Raw genomic sequence first — 22958 nt, forward strand, 5'->3', positions numbered from 1 at the left:
TGTTCTAACTTCATCATACACAAGCAATCACCAGTGCTCTGAAATCTGAGACCTTCAGGAATCTGTAACTTCAGGCTTTATCTCAGGAAAATGCCTGATGATGTCTTAATTAAAATAAAACAGAAAGTTTTCGTTGGCTTCACTGGAAAAGGGATAAGTCCTTTAGCACTTTGTCACCAGCTTTCTAAGCTGAGAAACACCTTTTTCTTTACTTTGTCCTTACAGGAATAATTAAGTTCATGAGCAAATCCATATTAATTCAGATGAAGGAAAAGGAGAATGAGTGCTTCATCTGCGATCTCATTGATTGAGAATGGAGGAGCCAGCTGGGTTAGAAAAGTAATTGATTGGAGCACTGTGAGTGTACATTTTGTTATGTGGGTCAGTGGAGGCAGGAGTGTTATCACTCATTTTGTTTGCTTAGGCATAATGCACCCTCTAAGTGACATTGAATAGTAGAAAGAGTTTGTAGCACTCAAACCCATTTATAGAGTCTATTCTTGTCCAAGACAACAGTAGCTCCAGTCACCAGCCTGCCCAGAACTCCAACTATTCATTAACACTTCTGGCATTGCTATTGGCTAATTAGTCTTTCCATGCCTGTTAGTATTAAATGCAAACCCCCAGTATCTGACAGTCCTTTTGAGGATAATCTTTTATATTCAGCATATGAACTGCATCATTGCTACTTGGCTTTTTTAAAGAAAATGAAAACAAGAAAGTTAGCGCATCAGAAAACACAAAATATGGTGTTGATGATTACTCTATTAAGACATTAAGGCTCACTGTACCATGAGTTGAAATTTTTCACTACAAGTTTTTGAAGTAGATTGGTAACTCTCAACTGACGAACAGTCCTTTAGAAGATATACAATATGACCTATCAATTTTTTTTTTTTTGCAATACATCAAGGACAATGTATTATATAGTAGAGGAAAGCTGTCTCCACTCTATCTTATAGTTTGGCCCATTAAAGCATGGGTTCATTATCCTGCCAGATTAAAAAAGACATTCAGTATAGATCAGCTCCCAGTATGTTGTTAACTTTGAGAGTTAGCTAAAGTTCCTTCTTTCTCTTTCCAGACTCTTCACATTAATATATCTGTTTCCCTATCAAAGAATTGTAAATGTGAAGCACTGACATTTTCTTCCTCTTAGTTACATGCTAAAATTATGATTTCATATTCACCTGAGTTTTGAATGACTCCCATGGTCCACTGTCATCTAGATCAGGCAGAAACTCAGGTTTACTCTGTTGGATTAATTTTCCTGATACTATCACACTTTGTGTATCCCTTCACTGCTCCTGCAGTGCCTTATTTCATGCCAGTTTTGTTAAAGTTTTTTAATTCAGAGATTTTACATCAGTCAGCAGAGTATGGGGAGGTGAAGGGTGGGCACTGATCTTCGTTGTAATTTCATAGCCTTTACCCAGAGAGTTGGTTTGTAAAGTGCAGAAATCATGAAAGGATGAAATGATGAAATGATGAGAAATGACCATCTCATCTTGCAAGTTTACTCTGGATTTCTGGCATATGTTTATAGCTAAATCAGTTATTATTATCTCAGATTGGGTTATTCAATCTGTAACATCGAACAAAGACATGTCTGTGCCATAAGTTTAAGAAGGCTAGTGAGAATAAACAAACTCTTGTGTAGGTTATTGCATCCAATCCTTATGACAGAATGGAATGTGATCCTGTTTCCTAAATTTAAGAAGTTTAGATTTTATGCATGTTTTCCCTTGCTTTGTTTTCTGATTGAAACTCCCACTCAGAGGGCTGACTATCTGAAACTGAGGCCAGCTACTGGCTCTCCAGTCACACGGAATGCATATCTAATTCAAATAGACTCTCTTCTAGACCTACATAGCTGGGTGTGGGAGTAAACAAGATTGCTGATGACAGGCATGGGCAGCTTTTCTGAAATTTAGCCAAAAGCAAGCCCTGGAGTATCAGAATCCCTGCAGAACCACCATCTTCAGATTCCTCTGTAGTATAACACTCAGGTCTTTCCAGGGAGTGCAATATGAATCTCTAGATTATGTAACAGCCTTGATATGCAAGTGCTAAAGTGAAGGAAATCAGCTACAGAGACTCTGTCTGCTTCATTCTGGTGATGGTGCTTAAGTGGAGCAGATCAGTACTCTTAGTCTGAGTGTTTAAATGAAACCACTGCTCTACAGTCCTCTTTCTCCCTGGCAATGTCCTATTCTGGTAGCTCCATATTAACAGGAAAACATCAGTAAACACTTTAGAACATGCCTAAGATAACTTTGCCTTCTTGTTTCTATCTGGAGTTCTATTATCTCTGTATTCTCTCCCCTTTTCCCCCCTCTCCCCTCTTCTCCCTCATTTCTTCCCCACCCTACCACACAAGTAATACTAAATGAGTTCATCTTTTTGCAAGTATAAGGATTTTGATTAAGCTTTGAAGAGTCAAAGCACTATTAGACGTGTTTGATCTTAGCCAGTGTATGACCTGTGATGGTTGTTCCTTGTATCTCACAGATATGCTCCACCCATTTCTAGAGAATCTACATTATTCTAAATGAGAGTGGCCAGTTCATGGCCAGTGCATGAAGTTACAGACTGCATACACAGAGGCAGCTTACTAGGAAAGCAAAGTAATGTGAAACAATTAATTAATAGCACAGTTTGTCAGATGTGTAAACTACTGTAAATCATAGCTCTCATGCAGTGCTCACCCTGCATAAAGTATCCTAATACCATCATGTGGATATACAACTGCCAGAGATCTCCTTGGCACCAAGTCCTGTCCCCCGTTAGAAAAGAAAACAATTTTATGCAATCCTGTCCATAAAACTTACATAAAAAGATGCTTTACAGATAAGCATAACAAATGTAAAGTAAAAAAGTAAAATCCATTATGTAGCTCACAGTTATGCAAAATCATTTTCTTACACACCAGTGAGTGTATAGAGAGAAACTAGTGAGAGAAGATTACAGAGATTATAAATTAAAAAGTAACAAACCAGGTATTTTACAATTGTGCATTACAGACTTTCAAATGTAGTAGTGATATATTCCCTTGGGGACAAAATTTGGTATGAAGTTCAAAATTGCACAAGTACCACTGAATTTGATGTGTCTGGAGATATGGTGCATTAAATTTGGAAAATACACCTGCTTAAATTAAGTATAAGTATTTCTGTTATCTGCTTCTTTGCTTATCTTAATTTTCACATCAGACATGCTCATAAATACTAGTTCTTGTTTTAAAGAAAAGCTATCTTTTTTGCTCATGTGCCATAAGAATTATGATTCTTGAATTTTTTAATTTCATTATGATCTTAATTTTCAAGTTTGATCATCACCATGTATACCACCTACTTTATAATTCAAATAATTATAAAAACAAAAAGGGATTTATGAAGAAAGTGAACAAACCTATTTTGATTGTTTAAATTTTCTTTCTAGTACAATCACCAACTAGAAGAATCCTAAAATTACATTGCCTCCAGCTAATTCTCTTTCTCAAGTATGTGCTGCACCAGATACAGAAAAAAAATGAGTAAAGGGCCAGACAGATCCTGGGGACCATTGGCATAATAACTTTAAAATGTAACCAATATATTTTATTAAATTAAAAAAAAAATGCATATTTATTTTTATAAGGAGATTCTACTTTTATTGACTGCAAGCACCAGTATTCCCCACTAGGAACTTTAGAATTAATGTTTATTAAAAACATAGCTATTTGCAACAATTTTACCTCTGCTTGTAGATAGTGCAGGGACTGAAGAACAAAAAAACTGTGCTTGTTCATAAAATCCCACACTTATAAACATTTAAAACTGGGTGATACAACCTCTATTACTAGTTTTGTGATCATAGTTCTCCTCACCTTTTTTTTTATTTCTTCTTATAAAATGATGTAAATTGCTGTTCAGTCTCACAGTTTGTACTTCAACTTGTCTGAACATCGGAACACATTGAGGATGCCAGAAGTGAAAGGTGGAAACCACGCATTCAATGACTGAATACATGAGGCTGAATAAATAGAAAGGTTTGTGTTTCACTCTTCCTCTATGCATTGCAGAGAATTCACACTTACCCAAGCAAAATATTGGCAATTTACAATCTGATCAAACAGGTACTATTTTTAACTGATTTCCCATCATTCAGGTTATCCATCCAACTGTAAATCTCAGGACAATACTATTGCACATTGAGAAAGAAAGCCTATGACCTGGGTTATTGAACTTTGGAAAACTGTTACTGGCAAAGTGACACCCTAATAATTTGATGTTAGCATCAAACTCCTAAGAATGCTCTTTCCAATATTTCTTCTGTTTAGGAAGATACTGCATAGTAACTGGTAAGCTTAGAAGGCACTTGTGGAGGTCAAAAAAATAATTCTCTCTTTTTTGTACTTACAGAGGTTTCTTACTGGTTTCTTGCATCTAGTCAATAAAAATATGTGAAATATTTCTTATTCAAAAGCACCATGATTTTCTTCTTAAAACATAATTTATGCATCATATATTCTCATTTTTATCATCAATGATATGCAATATATTTCAAATGTCTTATAAATATCTTTCCTTCTTTCATCTTTTAAATTTTTCCTCAGTGCTGTGTGTTGTACTCGAGGTCTGTGGCTGGCACTGGAGCAGTGTCTACATCTGGTAGGAAGAGTGACAGATTGAATGCAGACTAGGATTGGATTATCTCACAGTGTAGCTCCAGTCTTATGCTGCACTTCTTGAGTTGTATAATGCAAAATGAAAACTTTTTCCAACTGATTTTTATAGTGTGTATTTTTTTATTCTACATATAGCTGCAGCACTTGGAAAGTCTAGTCATAAGCCATGTATTGGGACTGCATTTTTAAAAAAGCCAGAGAAAAAATTTGGCTAAACCTGATAAGAAATGATATAAAGATCCAAACGCTCATTATCAGTGGAGAGAAACTCTAAATGTGTGGGGATTTTTGCACTTGCACATTCATTTGACTAAAGACTGTCAAAAAGCAAAACAATGACTTTAACAGCCCTATAGTTTATTACCATGTGTTTCTTAATCAAAACAGGTATAGCTAGAAAACTGGTCTGTATGAAGCCTTCTTATTCATTTCTTTAAATTCACACTCAGCATTTTAAAGTCAGTGGTACGAAAAGAGACTGGCCTGGGTGTTTGACATGCCCTTGGTAATGAGGTCCCAAATACGGTAAAATATTCAACTACAGAAGAAGAATTTTAATTTCCTTTCAACCATTGTTTTCAAGGGTAGCATGTCAAAGCTTAGTACATCACTCTGGATTCACTTCAGTTGGTTCACAGCCACCTGAAATTCCGCTTTCTAATCAGTTGTGAACTAATAGAAGAGAATGTGCCATGTAGTTCAAGATGAAATAGAGTCTATAAACTTACTAATTGTCAGAATTTTTATTTATTCAATATGTTTAAATACATTATTTACCCTGAAAAAATATGTAAGCAAAGAGACAGCCAAGGTTTCCTTGTTAATAAAATGCAAGATTAATTGTTTCAGACAGTTTATTCATACATGAAATCAAATTGTTTCATTCACTCTTCTATGAGAGTTCTCTGTAAAATTCAGCTAGTATCTTTTTCAAAAAAAATTAAAATTATTTCCTTTAGATGATTTTGTCATGCTTCATGACTTGTAAAGACTTTGCTTACTGAAGTCACAGAAAAATAACTCATACACTAACATATATTCGTATTTGAGAAGCTTTCAAGAGATTGTATAAATGTATTTGTGACTAAATTTTGGGTCAAGAAGTCAATATGAATTTTGAAATAACATGTCAGAAATATGTTTTTAAGGATGTTAAGTATATGAAAAAACTTCATTGACTCCCCATTTTGTGGAGTGCCAGAGTATAAAGAAATCTATGGAACCATAGGATCAAGTCAAAAAGTTGTATGTATGTTCGTAAAGTCGTATGTAAGTTCATAAAGACAATGATTATAAGAGTTCTTACTGGAAATCAGACTAATTACTTCAGTTTTTTCCTCTCAGTATATTTTAGATGAAGCCAGCACCTTCATAGGCAGTCTTTAAAGATAACCCCATTATTACTGCAGAGTATTTCAATAATGTGAGAAATGCTTATTCACAACACATTTCCTTGGAAAGCATTGTCTAAAAGAGAGAAGAGGCAGGAGAAACAAGAAAAGAGAAAAAAAAAAAAAGACAGTCTTTCTTTTCCTACCATACCAACAAGGACTAATCTTTGTGTTCAGATTGTTAAGGGGGAAATCTAAAGGGGCTCTCCTTTATAGCTATAGAGAGAGTCCTTTTAGCTGTAGACTAATACTGAAAAGAACTGGATAAGCATGGATACCTCAGTTATCCCTTTTGTTTTAAAAATAAAAAAAATCCCTGTATCAGAACAGAACAGCACAAATTCAGGACACGATACTTCAGACTTTGATTCCATCCATGTCAAAAATGTGGTAAATACTTTGTTACAACACTCTGCTCCTTCTCTCTTAAAATTTTCTAGAATCTTAGGTTTTGGCATCTGGCCATCTAGACAGGCCACCTGTCGCCATTAAGCAAGGGAAATGTCTGTTTCAAAACACCAAAATGAATGTCCAAGGACTCTGCTTATACTGGGGCTGGAATTTGAAAACCTTAATAAATCTGAAGATTTTAATACATCTGTGCAGCCACTTGAAATATTTCTGAAGGGTTATAAAACTCTTAAAACTGAGGAGCAAGATGTTAACAGGGGATACAGTGTTAGGCCAGACACATGCAGACACACATTGGAACAAGAATATACTGGCTATTAATCACTTTGCTTTGTGTTCACATCAGAGCAATGGTTATTTTTCATTCTCAAACACAGGAAATAGGCAGTGTCTCTTCTTTAAAAATCATAGCAATTTCCATTCTTCTCAATATCTTGAAATTTCAAACAGAAATTTTTTTTCTTAGGCTTAGTGTTTGGGAATTATTTCCTTGAAGACATGTGAGGGAATTGACTAAGTTTTTCTCATTAAAGTATATGATTTTTTTTCCAGTATGCTATGTTTACACATGCTTAAAAAACTTACACAAAGTTTCATTTGACTTTTTTATAAAAGTATTTATTTTAGGGTTGTTCTTAAAAGCATTATTTCAATAAAAATATATATCCAAAATTGTTTTTCAGAGGTAAAACATCGTCCATCAGTGAAATAATATTAATTTATTCATTTTTAAATTACTAAGAAAACTTTGGAAAATTAAATGTCAGGCTGATTAAAAAAAACATTCTTTTTATTTATTTATTTTGTCAATGAAATAAAATTTTCAAAAAGCTCTATTCTTTTATTATTTCCTTTAATGTGAGCATACCATAGAAGTCATTCTTCAGTCCATCAGTAGTGGAAGTCTAGAGTTCAATATTATTACAAACACTCTTAAATATCTGTGTAGAAGTCCATCCTTCCCTACTATTTTTCAGTATTTCCAGATGTGTCAAAGATCCTGTTTGCCTCCATACCAGCTCTAATGCTAAAGCACCGTCTGTTCAGGGGGTGTGGTATATTCAGAGGTCTTTGTATGTGTCGTATATTCAGAGGTGTGTGTGGTATGCCCAGAATTTCTGGGGTTGTAGAATTTGCCAAGCACAAATTCTGCTGCATCCAGGATCTCAGAAATGCCCTTAATGCCTCGCAATCACCCACAGCTGAACAGAGAACACCAGCAGGACCCCTCCATTTCACTGCCTTACACACATCTGATCCCAGGAGGACAAAAGAGTGGGAACATACCAAGAACTTTTAAGAAATCAGTTAAATAGTTCAATTCAATCTTAGACATTGGCATTCAGAGTGGTAAGACAGCAGAAAGGTCAAAGGAGTTAAAATCTTTTTGTTTTCTAAAGAAGTCTCATTGCTACAGATGTGGTAAAATTGTGCTGATCCAAACCATTTTGCATGCCAAGCTACAATACTTTCTACCACCATCCTGTCGCCTGAACACTTCAAAATTTCTCTCAGCCAAAGTTCTCATGCAATTTCAAGCTTAATTTAACACATCTTACAAACAGACTTAATAAATGAATGTCATATCCCACAGCAAACAGAGTGGAATTTATGTTGTGTGATTGTCTGTTTATCTAAGTAAATTTACTGTGGCTCTCTGGTCCCCACTTTAGAGATAAACTATTAAGGACAGTTGTAATTAGGTCACAGTTTAAATCTTCCTTTTCCTCCTTCTCAAGCTTGATAAGGTAATAACATCTCTAACCCACAGACTTTGTGTTTCTACACTGTATCTAACTAATCTACTGTCATCTCAATATTTAATTTTTATTTGCTTCTGCAGCTCTCCTCTCTCAGTATTTAACTGCAGGTTTTCCCTGAAACTGTCTCTATTAATTGGAACAAATTGCAACAAATATAGAAGTTCCCTGAAATTGGTCTTAAAGATGCACATCTCAGATACTTTCAGCTTACTGGTTTGTACCTTTTCAGACAGAATATAAGAAAATCTATGTTTTTGAACTGGAGATTTACATTTTATTCTTTGATATATATTTGTTCACTGGTCTTGTTTTCTTTTTTCCCAAACTAACAGCCCTTATGTGTCAGGAGGAAAAAATATGGAAGGGATCAATGATGCTGTGAAACACACCTGGAGCTGTAAATTAAAACTAATTGTGTAAATAAAGTGCATTAACAAAATATTTCTGCTCCAATATGACGAAATGGGTTGTCAGGTTTTTAACAACCACCCATTGGATCACTTTTCCTTTCAGAAATAAAACACTTGTTTCAGGACAGATATAAATTCTCTGTTCTAGTTCCACCTCTGACTCTGAAGCTTTCTGGAATCTTAAAGTAATTAATACATAAAAGTCATCTTGATGGGAATTTTTTATGTATTAATGTCTTAAACTTACACTTCTAAGAAAAGGTATGGATATAGGCTTTGCCATTAACTTTATCAGGCACAACTGAGGAATAAACACAAGAACAGGAAGGACAGAGAACATTGAAATTGAAAATTCAGATATTTATTTGTTAGGAAAAGGAAATCTATATAAGTATTATTTACATGAGTTAAAAAGCTCAGCATGTTTTAATTTCATTGTAAATTTAGAAGGAAAACTTGTATGCTCTGTGACATTTTCATATTTAAATTAAAACACAAGAAAAAAAGAAACCAGAAAACTTTCAAATATTTTTTTTAAGTTTCAAAATCTTTGCAGATTTTCAAATCTAAAAAAAAAAAATCTCAAAAGAAATCCCAGGCAAAAATGCCAGCTACAGGCCTCCCAGATAGACAAAAACTGAATTACAAGATGTAGGAAGTACCTTTGGAAATTATCTGTGATCTTCATGGAATTGGTGTGTCATATATTTTGAACCCCTAACTAAAATAAAAAAAAAAAGTGATAAAGGAAATTGTTTGTGTTAGCAATAAACATTTTTCATTATGCTTAAAAATTCTGTTTCTTTATAAAAAATTTTCTTCCCGCATGTTCTTTTTCTTTAGAGTTCATTTGTTATCTTGGTGTAATAAAGATATTACATAGCAATATAGAGATTACAGGAGCAGGTACAAAGCTTCACAAGGGACCCCAGACCCAACTCAGTACCTGTTTCTGTCATTCCTTATGAATGGAATGCCCTGTCTGTGTCCTGCCCTAAGGCTGGCTATTTCAGTTTAGGGGCTGTGCTACACCATCCACTTATGTACTAGCATTGATTCCCATGGCCTTCTCTTAAAACTCACAAGTGCTCATAGGACCCAACTGTTGTTAAAACAGGAAATAAGACTCTTTAGGATGATATATTTTTATTTTTATTAAGACCAGCCTCTTGAATTAATAAATCAAAATCTTAACACATTTTCTCAGTATGGATCTGAAAAAAATACAAACGTCAGTGCAACATCTTGTGGGACTTCTCTAATGGCAGCAGATCCCTACCACAGAAAAAGATTTTGTGAATAAGATTACTGAATTGGAGGGAGGAAACGAACAGCAGAGGGGGAGGAAATAGCAGTGGCAGAAAAAGTACAATCTTCCTCAGAGAGGAAAATAAAAATAATTGCAATTTATTATTATTATTTCATATTATATTATTAAATAAGATTGTAATAAAATATATGTTCAGTGTAATGAATCTGAGTGACAAATAATAAAATAATATCTGCATGAAACAGTTTATAGAAAAAATAAATTTTCTTATCTGGGATTTACAGGTCAGAGTGATGCAATATATAGAGCTGCCTCACAGAGAGACAAAGACTGGGGAATAGAGAAGGTGTCATTAAACCATTCATGCTGCAGAGTTAAGCAGGTCACTAACATGGCCACTGGTAACTAGTTCTGATATATGACACTTTACAAATTGAAAAGGCAGAAATTCCTCATAGGTTCATAAGGTAGTGATGAATTAGAATTATCTTACATGTTAATAGGAAATTTGGAGCTACTTATGGAAAGTTATTATAATGCAAGTAAGCCATCAGGAGGCAAGATGAGGCAAAGGGAGGCAAGGAAGAGCAGGGAAGAAAAAGAAACCAGCCAAGTCTTCCAGGTAGGCATCTGCATAAGTCTGAACCAAATGAAGCCAATTCAATGCCCTTCTTGGAACACCTATCTACTTGCAAATTTTTAGAAGAGAGAAATTTAGCCAGATGAACATCTTAAAGCAGGCTCTTTGCAAGTAATTATTGATTATTACACTGTAATAATATAACCCAAGGCTCACAGATTTCTCATTAAAAAGAAATAGTATAAGTTGAAAATTAGCTAAAGTCATGTCTCCTTAACAGGATACATGTTTATCCCTGAATTCTCCTGTTGATTTATCAAAACAGAGGAAAAGAATATGTTTGTATCTATAGCAAACAGCTTATCTACCAAAAGAACAGCTAGCTATTTTTAATTACTAGAATTCCAGCTCAATTTATATAAAGGCTCTGTTTGTTCTCTGATGTTTTGATTAATTAAATGTATGCAGAATGATTCATTGATTAATCAATTATTTGGTTATTGCAAACTCTCTCCAGATATTTATTTTTATACTTATCTCTATGGAATAATCACTTAATTTTAAATTTCAATTCATTAATTAATGATGAAAATTAATTGAATCTTTTGGAGTATTTTTACTTTTTCTGCCATGAGTTCACTGAGACATGTTTTCAGATGTAATTATAAGTAAAAAAGATGACTTATCTTGGTTAAAAAAAAAAGTCATAGAAAAGATGCCTATGTATGTCAATATAAAAAGGGCACACAAAGATTCAGCCATATGCTTAAGCACCAGTGTGCACAACTGGACATGCAGATGACAAAAAGTCCTCAAAGAGATGGCAGTATCCTCTGGCTTCTCAGAGTTACACAGATAAAAGCACACTGACTGATAATTTGCACTCTGCCTGAAGAATTGCTTCCAGAATGTGGTTTCACACCTTCTCACCTTTATTTCATTCTTACTGTTCTTTGAATTGTAAAGAGCATCTGGCCCAGAGCTACCTGTAATGTATTTATGTCCCAGATCTGCCCAAATGATCAGTGAGGAAATGAAAGTGTACACAAGTTTAACATTGACAGAAGGTTATTAAGTACCTTAATCAATCAAGAGATTCATAGAGCTGACTCAGAATTGTGTAGAATCTGGATTTGGGAACAATACTTATAATTTTCTATATACAGAATTGAATGTAAAAGAACACAAATATACTTTTTGGAAGAGGTAGATCCACTGAATATTCAGCTAATAAAAACCAGTTGTTTTATCTGAATCAGGTGTTACTTCTCAGTGATTAATAACAGAAAGGAGAATCTTTAGCACAACTTGCTTTCTGCTGTGTGTACTTGAGTAGCACTTGAGTCAGTACAAAGTGCTCTAAGCTTTGAACCAGAAGTAGGTATCAGACCTTTAACATGCCTACAACACCTACTATATCTATATCTATATATATATATTTTTTTTTTTAAAGCTCTAGACTTTTAGGTTGCATTATTACTGAACTTCTCATCAAGGATGGACCAGTCAGTCTGATGATGCTTTAATAACCAGGATGATGCTTTAATAATGAAATGAAAAAGAACCCAAACCAACAAAAAAGCTGATTATACTGAATATTCTCAAGGGCTTTAATTAAAAAAAAAAAAAAAAGTGTTTGACCAAGGAATTTTCTATTTTGGCTTTCCAAGACTAAAAATAATGGAACCAAGAAACCCCTACCAGTTTTCCTTCTGGTATACAACCACAGGAAGAAGGAGTAGAAAGGCAAATTTAGCAAGCAGCATTTTCCAGCAGGATTTCTCATCAGACATACTTAAAATAAGAGGGTGTTTTCTAGCACTCTTTCCCCCTTCTCCTCATTTCCCAGATCAGAAAAATTGAATGAGTGGCTCAAGTACTGTAAGACTACCACAAGGTCACTCAGTTGTGGTAGGAACTTAAATTAAAATGGTTCCTTTGCATTTTAATGCTAAAAAATAAAAGGGAAAAAGAAAGGGAGAGGAAGAAAGGGGGAGGAAGGCAACAAATATTTGCTCTGTTTTCCATAGTTCTTCCTGGCTTCTGTGTATCACATTGACATGTATGGAACTATGAAGAAGGTACACTGCAGAACTGCTGATTGGCATTATTTCCCCAACATGACCCTTCAGCAAAGACTTTTTTGACAGTACTGCAAAACAACAACAAACCACTATTTTTTCCTTAAGCTTGGTTCTTCGGCAGTTCCCACTGTTCCCTAGCTAACAGGTGAGCTTTGCCACAGGCTAAGCATTTGTTTATATGACTCTTGCTTTATTTGAAAGGAGTGTCGACATAAACCCATCAAGTTCTACAATGGCATGTTGTGAAATGCTGAGATACTGAGAAATAATGAGAGCTGCAAGACTATGGCAATGCAAGCAAGCCTAAGAAAATGGAATAAAATCAAGAAATGACTATCACTTGCTCTGTTTATTGTCTAGGCAGCAAAAAGTTTTCTGAAGGAAACGAGTCAATGACAAAAGTCTCCTGAATACAGTCAGCAGTTACAATTTAATGCTGTTTGTGCTTGGGTACTGCTGATCATTACCTGATCCATGTAGTTTTTCATCAACCTGTTTTTCCTATAAATACAAAGCTTATTATATATTATTATAATGGTTATAAACAGAAGAAAAACAAGCTATAAAACTAAAAGAGCTTTGATTTATTAGGTAGAATAATAGTACAATAGTAGCAACAATAAAATATTTAAAAAAAAAATCATTTTTTTTAGAAAGAAGCTAACCCTAACAATTTAGTGGGGGAATGGGGGTGAGGGGAGGAGTTTGTGGATTTCTTAAAACCCCATTAATTTCCATGATATCATTCGGTTACTGACAAAACTTTCAAAGACTTCAGCAGAAACTGCATTAAAATAATCCTGAGGCCTTTTGAAAATTCCCTTCATATTCAATACAGAAGCAGGACTAAGTTGCAAAGAAATACAAAAGATTATAATTTATATTATTAAAAAAGCCAAAGAAAGAAGAAAAAAGAAAAATTACAAGGTTCCCTCACATGATATTTGTGCTGAATTTTAAACCCCAGGCATACAGGTACTGAAGTTAGTGGGAACTTTACTGACTGCAAAATGAATTTGAATGATCCTGGTTTTGACACAAGCTAGCTGATTCTGGTCAAACTGGGTGATATTTTTGCTATTTGCATTCCTAGCAGGAACTGTTCCATAAAAGAAAATAATTGCATTCAACACTATGTCAAAGAGGCAAATTTATTTCAGAGGCAGCATTTTCTAGTGGTCCAAAGAAAGGAAGAGAGGAGAAAGCTATTAAAATCTTATCTACTTTATACCTTTTTCTGTGGAGCCCCTCACTGAGAAAGATGTGAACAAAGTCAGAGTTGCCACTTTGTTTCTTATCACTGAATTTTTAGAATAGGTATATTTATATAGAGATGTAATCCATACTTCATGTAAAAATTAACACAGATCCACTTAGACATGTTTTACATGCAAACAATTTAATAATAAAAAAATCATGATTATCATGATTCATCCACTATTTAACTATTAGTATATGTTGATAAAAATGGAAAACTACATCCAGATGTTGGGGTTTTCTTCTAGGAGATGACCCCATGTGAAGGGGGTTACCTGGAATAAATTCTATGCAGTATGATACAGCATGGATTCAAATATCATAAAATGCTTTGAGTTTTTTTTGACGAGTACTTGATAAAGAAAACTGTTGTGTGTTTTTCAGCAAAACCTAACTAATCATTGTGTATAACTTCCACAAAATCTAGATAAAAAACAGTGTTGTTAATGAGTTTTTCATAAACAACCTAACAAAATTTTTCAGGCTGTTGCAATGAGTTGACCTCAGCTGAATGGCAGGTACCCATAAGCAGTTCTATTACTCACCAGCTGGCCAGAGGAGAGAAAATAAGATGGAAAATAACTAGTAGGTTAAAAAAGCCAAAACAGTTTACTACAGCAAATGAAGCAAAAGTTTGTACACACATAAGCAAGGGGAAAAAAAAAGTTCAATCTCTCCTTCCCATCAGCAAGCAATATTCATCCATGTCACGGGAAGCAGAACTTCAGCATGTTCAACTGCTCCAGAGAACAAACATCACTCACAACAAATAACCTCCATCCCTTCTCTCTCCCTTAGCTTTTATATCTGATTTGACATCACCTGGTGTGGAATATCCCTGTGGTTCATTTGGGTCAGCTGGCCTGCTTGTGTCCCCTCCCAGGGTCTTTCCCACTGCCAGCACCTCGATGGGGGTGGGAATGTTAGAGGCAGCCCTGATGCTGTGCCAGCACTGCTCATCTGTAGCCAAAACACCTTTTATCAACACCTTTCCAGCTACCAGTGCAAAGCACAGCTCTGTGGGAAAATTAACTGCAGCTCAGCCAGACCCAATACAGGTCTGGTAATCAGAATAATCTGTGAAGGTTTTTTAATTTATTAGTTTCCAAGAGAAAGTAAATAGCACAGAAAACCAAACAGAATTGCAACCTAAAAAATATTATAATTCCATAAATCTGTAGAATTACTTTACCCATTATAAGGAGCAGATGAAGGGGACTTAGCAGCTTTGTTTTTTCTTGTGGGATTCAGAAACACACTAAAGCCCAGTTGCAGACTAAATCCTTCCCATTCCCTCAGTGACTATCCAGAAGTGTGCACCTGACTATATGTGTTAGTTTTACTTTGACCTTTAAAGCAGAAGTAGAATCAGGGCTAGAAAAAAATGTGTCCTTAAAGATAAATCTGTACTTTTATTATATTTTATATATGTTTCCTAAACTGTTTTTTTATCATCAACAGTATCTGAAAACGAGCAAATTCTCTTGCTCTCATGCCAAGGTAAAACAAGATGTACCATGAATAGGAGGAATATATTGCTGCAAAAGCTATTGGCTTTTCTGCCATGACATTTCAGTACATATCTAAACCCCACATTATGAAAAAAGAACATGTAATTGGTTTAATATATATATATATATATATATATATTTAGTTAATTGGAATGTGTCCAGGGAACATATCTGAGAAAGATATAATAAACAAATTATAAAAAGCAATCAAGAAACCTTGTGTTGGAGTTCCTGTACACAAACTACTTTATTGTTGATTGAAAAATTAAGAACACATATCAGAGATCTGAGCAAGGTGTCTGTTTATAGGTATTTAATGGATAAAATTCTGAGTTCCTGAGGACAGATGAGAAAATGCTCAGTCAGTTTTGAGTCTATTCTCCTTTTTTAACAAGAGGACAGAAAATGAATACAGATGCATAGACACAGTTTTTATCCCAAGTTTTTTCTGTCTTTTTAGAAGATTTTTGTAACTATTATTCTTTTATTGTTGGGTTCTTATTCTCTCTATGCCTCTGTCTATCCAACTATATAAAAGTCACAAAGGGATTTTGCCATAGCAGGAAGTAACAACAATTTATTGCCAATTATGTAGTAGATAGTCCTGAGGTGAGAGGAGAAATACATCAAGCAGTGTGACAGTTTGCTGGACTCTTCCTTTTCTAGAAGATGGTGCTCTCGATTTCTTTTATATTGCCCCTGGAAAGAATGGAAGCAGTGAATCTCTAGACAAGAAAAGATATTTTATGTTGCCAACAGCTATCTTCCTCATTTTGAAATAAGTTTCCCAGGCAGCATTTCTTAACTATGTGTCTCTATTATGTACCAGGGACATAAAGGAAGGCTTTTAACCAGATCACCAATAAATAGTAGCACTTTTTCTTGGTGCTTATCAAAGGATGCAAATTTGATTTCCAGTGCTCCTGAGTTGTTTATTTTACTAATTGAAAAGCCACTGAATAGATGGAGCTCTTATACTTGTTAAGTGCTCAGAAATCAAACAGTTCAGAGAAAATTCAATGTCACTCCAAATACCTTTGCAGATATTTTGCTTTCCCTGATTCTCCTCCTAACTATGCCCAGCAGCATGCTCAAGGATCACACAGTCAGCCTGACCTCCCCAGTCTTTTCAGCTGGATTCTTCCAGCAAATTCATTTCCAGTGCTTCAGCAGTGCGGAGGAATTGAAGATTCATAAGGATCTGCAGGGTGGGGCATGACCAAACAAATACAGATGTTTTTATGCACATTTTGGCACACTGTGATTTTTCCTGATGCAGTGGTATTCAGACAAGGCTTTGTTCCTTTCTGACTTGATAGACAGGTATGAGGTCTGGGATGAAATTAAATATCACCACAAAAAGTCCTGGCTCAAAGTTCTGGCAAAATCCTCTGGATTTTGGGCAATGATATTAAAATTCAGGCTCCCACAGAACTAATTTTCCTCTTTGTCAGGGAGATCCAAGCAGTTTGCTAAACAATATTGATTTAACTGGTAGAGAAAAGCACTAATTGGAAAGTTAATAGACAAGAACACCTAATTTCAACAATGGAACTAACCTCATTTATAATCTCCATCTCCAGAAAGCCACTGCAATGCCAGATGGTTGCTTTCCTCCTCTCACAATAGCCTTCCTTCTCTCATATTTTTAAATCTTGTTGTTTAAATATCTCTTGTTTAAATCTTGGTACTGAGGTCTGAATTAAGTTGATATGACAGGGCACTATAAATTGCTTTTTTAAGCTTCTCCTCAGTCCACGCACCTGTCCCTCTTGCCGTGCCTGCCACCAAAAAACAGTGAAAATAACTCCCACAGATCTGCCCACAGATTTTGTTATTTCAGCTCCTGCAAAAGGGTGCATCACATGCTGGGGTGAAAAGTTGCTCAGCTCACAGGAGTTTCCACTGCTGCTTCTTAAGCCCCCGATTACGGGACAGTCTTGCAACAGATTTTTTATTTCTGATTTTGGGTTTGAACTTTTTAACATAATACTAAAAGCTATTGGTTTTGGTTAATAACACACTCACCCTAGAAAAATATAGGCAGACCCAGCCTAAATTTCTCTATATGTTGAGAACTGCAGCCTTATCTTTATTCAAAGGCACAGTTTACTCTTTAATGCCACTCTCCTAAACAATCAGAACATATGCAAATGTGCTCCAAGAATGCCCTTCTGTGCTACCAAATATCAACATATTTCCCCTCTAACTACATTACTTTTGCCTTAAGTGTCAGGTCCCATGGTTGCAAGCTAGTTTTTCAGAACACTAAGTCTAAATATTTTCATGTATGTATGTGCATGACAGATCTGTTATCAAAAAACTGCAAGCAGATCATAAAAGTTCCATTATTCTCATTTTACTGTGGTTTTGAAGGATTAAGTGGCTTGCCAAGAGATCAGGGAGAAACTCCGAGGGAGACAAGCTCACTGCTGAATTCCACTTCATACTGCAGTGGAAAATCACCACAACTCAGGTATTCTTTTCTTATATTTTAAGGAATGGGAATTCTTAATTGATATTAAAAGAAGTAACAAATTAATATAAAAATAGATGAAGATATAAGTATTATATAATTTATTTATTTTTTTTTTAAAATACATCTTTCTCTGAATCATCTATTATTTGGCACACCGGAGTGGAAATCTTCACTCCTCTTGACTCATTGTTGTCACACTGATTACACAGTTGTTCATTTTTGGATTTAGGCATGAGTTCATTACTCACAGGGTATACTTGAGTTTTGCACATTGCTCTGTAATGATGCAATCCAGAAGCTATTCTGTTCATTGATCTGTAGCGTCTGAGTGTTTTCATTCCTACTTTCTGATTATTTGTACATTGGTACTTTAGATGTTAATATAGGTTCTTGATCACTTTCTAGGTTCCATTGCTTGCTCAGGCTCATTTCTGTATGGGGAACTGAATCCATGTACCAAATGAGTGTTATATGCATTTGCAGAATATTTCACTTTGATTCTCCGATGTTTCTGCACAAAATAATTATTCTTGCTTTTACTGAGTGATAACAGTAGTTAAATTGTCTCTCTATCATTTAGTCCAGTGGATCATTACTATTTTTTAATCTCTCTTTTTGTTGAATGTACCCACAAATTTTCCTCTAGAAAATTTTAATTCCTTTAGAAAATTACAGCTTCCTCTAGAAGCTGAAAATTGTGGGGTTTTCTAAGGTCCTCGTCTAGAAGTTCAGATATCATCCCTCAAGATGAAGAGAGACAGAAATATAATCCACCTGTCAATACAGATTTTTATTTTTCACAGACCATGTGTAACACCAGAGCAGTTAATAACTAAACTGTCTACTTTATCACATCTTGAATCAATGGTTTCCTAGCTCAGATCCTCCTAGTAGGTGACCAGGAGCTAAATCTCTCATTTTGCAGGCTCCTTTCTGCTTTACTTCAGTTGAATATGAATATTGCTCTTCCTGCTTCTTTTAGCTATTCCTTATCTTGGGCCTTGGCTTTGTTTTGCTATTAATTCATTGCCTCTCTATTTTATACATGTAAATTTTCTGTAGTTCTTTTGAACATCAATGTCTCAAAACTCAACATTTTTAGTGCTTAAGACCTTTTCTATCTCTTACATGCTATATCAGTTACTTGGAGTAGGCCAAGGAAGCTCTCTCTATTCTTTTAATCTGATTAATTCTTTTTTCTCTCTCTTTTTTTTTTTTTTTATTATTATTTTTATTTTTATTCTGTTTTCTATTTTTAAGTCCAACCTGAAAAAACTTATGGTCAAGATGAGTCACTTCACAAAAGTAATAAAAGAATGAGAGTTCAATAATTATTATTTTGATTATTATTGTTATTGAGTGTATTCAAACAAGTAGTCCTTAAACCCTGTAATGTGATGTTGATCATCATGATGCAATTGTACCTATCTACTTTCTTTTTTTTTTGAATACAAATATCTCTTTTTTACAGTGGTGAGTCACTGGAACAGGTTGCATAAAGTTATGGATGCCCCATCCCTGAAGGTGTTCAAGGCTAGGTTGGATGGAGTTTTTGGCAGTCTAGTATAGTGGAAGGTGCCCCTGACCATGGCAGATTAGATGATCTTTCAGGTCACTTCCAACCCAAACAATTTTGTTCTGTATGTGATTTTAAACCCCATTTTAATCTAAATAGATTCCAAATGCCAATGATTGCTTTTATTTTATTTATTTATTTTATTATCACTAGAAAATTTCCTCTGATGGAGAAATAATATATTTTGAAGATACACCTATGAGTGGAAGATTGTTTAGTTTCGAATTTCATTTGCTATTTCATGACAGTAATATTTATATATAATTATTTGAAAGAATCAGAAAAGGCCTGAAGTCCATGTTCAGAACTGTCAGGAGGGAGATGTTGAAGTCTGTAGAGGACAGAAGCCATCTGCACATCATTGAGTACTGCATTTTAGAATCCTGAGCTGTTACAGCACTTAACTTGCTCTCCTCAATTTGAAAAAGACAATGGCAAGTAAAAGTATTAATTTAAATCTTATTTCATTTTATGAAAATGATCTTTTTTGCAATCTTCTGTGGAATCAATGTCATGTCTGCCTATGTTCCAGCTACTGACCATATCACCATTTAATTTCAAAGTATACTCACACCACAATGTCATTTACTGCATAACAACAGAGTTATAATAAATGAGTCTTTGTGTCTCTCTGTACCTGATCTCAGACATGACCATTTTAGTCACACAGCATGTAGTTTGAAAATTATAAGGACTTTTATTTATCTTCTTATTAATTGATGTCATTAATTATAATCACAACGCAGCCAACTTATTTTTCCACATTTTTCCACTGGAACCAAAAACTGTGGCAGAGTGCTGGACCAGAAGAGAAAGACAATATGGTGGAAAAGCCCCTTCTAGCTCAAACTTCCCCCTGGAAAAAAAACAAAAAACAAAAATCCAAGATTGTAGGAGTTTACAATGCAGTCCTGGTGACAAATGGGGGTCAGAAAGCAACTGCTTGAGGTTATACACCAAAGAATGAAGAACAGAGTTCTGTGTACCTGAATACAGATTTATTCACTTCGTCACAGATTTCATTAAAGTGGTAAACCAGTTGCTTTCCAAACCAGATACAGGATTTAGCTACAGCTCCAGTTATTCCCTCTGTTTCTCCAAGCACAAAGATGGAGAGATAGTCACCAGCACACCAAACCCAAAAGTCAATGTTGACACTCATGTGATTTTATTGTTTATGTATACATCATTAATTCTTTGCAACATCTATTACCATTCCTGTTTCAAAACAATAAGAGAAAAAAATGAACAAGCATCATAATGAAACTGGTGTTTGTTTTTTTATATACTTTTTTTTTTTTGTATTCTACCATATGGATAAATATTATCATGGTAATATTAAAAAAAAAAAAAAAGAAATAAAAGGGTGTTTTAGTAATATATGACCTTTTCTTTGCTTCTTTTGAAATTACTTATAAATTATTCAGAGCTGCATGGAAATGAAGCTAATTACAGAAATGAGTTGAGAGTTGTAGAAGGCCAATATTCATAAGTAGTAAGTTTTCCATGGGCTCTGAGAAATACACTGTTTGTATACACTTGTATCGCTACATAATATTAGCAATATTTCAGTGGGAAAATATGTTGAAAGTCTATTTAATGTAGGTTTTCTACATACTTCTTTAGGTCTTTTCACACAGCTATAGTTCATGCTTACTATTAACTATATTCTGTTTAGTTGTGGTTTGGGGCTTTTTTATGATTTGGTCTCCTACATCTTTATGCATGGTCAGGAACATAGCACAGCTTAAGAAAAAAAATATCTGATTTAACAGTTATAACAAGACTAGCGTAAGCAGCTGAACAGGTTATGTGCAAAAATGCAACACTCCAAGTGGAAAAACCTAAAGTAGCTGGACAGGTAATAAAATATTACCATACAGAATACAGTACCTTAAATATCAGTCCTGAGGAGAACTGATGTCCTGTGTTTTGATGCTGTCTGAGGTAACACCTTTTCCATGACTGGATTGCTTCAATATTATAGAATAGCTATTGTCCTACCTGCAGTATTACAATGTGCTGAAACTTCATTTCCTAACACTAAATAGACATTTCCTGATTCAGGATATACTAAAAAATGAAATGTAGTTCACTTAAGAAGATGAATGGCCAAGTTCTCTCTCCAAATATTTGAGAAAGGTACATTTTTTCATGGATCTATTCAATAAACATGTTGTTATGAACTTGCCTTTGACCTGATATAGGTTTTTTTTCCCCAGCTTTTATTTAAGCTTTCCTCACAAACTAACCAAGCAAAATGGTCATGAAGAAATGCTGATTAAGTGTTTGATGGAGGAAATTTCTAAATTGAAGACATTCAGATAAGTAATGTAGTGTGGATTGCAATTGCCAGTTACCTTGGGTGAGGGTATTAAACTGATTTTTTAGCATTTTTACATAATGAGCATATTATTTGATTTCATAAAATGCAGTGAGAGTTTTCAAAGTTGTGTTCTTTAAAGTATAAGTGAAGGTTCTAAAACTCTGGGTTTTTTTTTTTTTTTTTAGATTTGGGTGCTGATGACATTGAATGAGTAGTATTCCTTTGTGCTTGAACGGTAGAAACAAGTGTTTTTTCAAGTTTTCCCCAGGCAGTGCTATTGACTATTACATGACTGGATTTGATTGAAACAGTATAGCAACTCAGGGATAGGATTTTAGATGTCTGCTGCATTACTCAGCAGCTTCACCTCTGCATTACCAGGCCTTTTGCTGTAGCTCTGGACTGACCAGAATGGTCTGGTGACATTGTATTTTAGACTTTCACAGAATATTCTGGTTTGGAAATGACCCAGGAGGATCACTGAGTCCAGCTCTTTAGTGAATGGCCTGTGTGGGGACCTAAACCCCAACGCTGGCAGGGTCAGCACCGTGTTCCAGCCAGCTGGGCTAACCTCATTAGGAACACAAAAGTGAAACATAAAGTAGCAGCTTTTATTGCAGTCTGGCTGCCCACTCTGCTCCTTTCCTCTTATCTCTTCTTAAGGTGACTACATAATGCAGAAAATTATTGCAGCTTGATGTACACAATACACTACAGCCAGCTAAAGCTCAGAACACGTGATCATAAGCTCTATTGTGTTTAGCAATACAATAATTAAGTTAGTTCGGGACATGTTCATTAGCTCAGTAAAATGCCATTGCAAAAACTGCATCAGTAACATCATTAAAAGAATAAATTCTTTATTCAGTAAACATTGAATGCTATTTTTTAATATACATGAGAACAAATACCACAACAGCAATTCATTGATCATTAAATGTCATAAAATCTTCAATCCATAGAGCAAATGAGGAAAACACTTTTGTGAATTATGCTGACCTCACATTAAAAGGATAATTTCCCCAATACTCAATAAGAAAGTGAAAAGTAAATATCCCAGTTTGAAGCAGGGAATTTTTTTCAGGATGGATATTAATGATGATACAAATAGAACTTCTTGGAGACTTAATGACAATGAATTTCCTTACATAGCAGACAGTAAGTTTGGCTATTATTGCAGTATTATTTTGAATTATTGCATTGATATAGTACACAGTGAGATGAAGTCTTA

Source organism: Pseudopodoces humilis, chromosome 7 (assembly GCF_049639895.1).
Source record: "Pseudopodoces humilis isolate 2021_Gansu_Grassland_sample_001 chromosome 7, ASM4963989v1, whole genome shotgun sequence".
In the NCBI taxonomy this organism is placed as follows: domain Eukaryota; kingdom Metazoa; phylum Chordata; class Aves; order Passeriformes; family Paridae; genus Pseudopodoces; species Pseudopodoces humilis.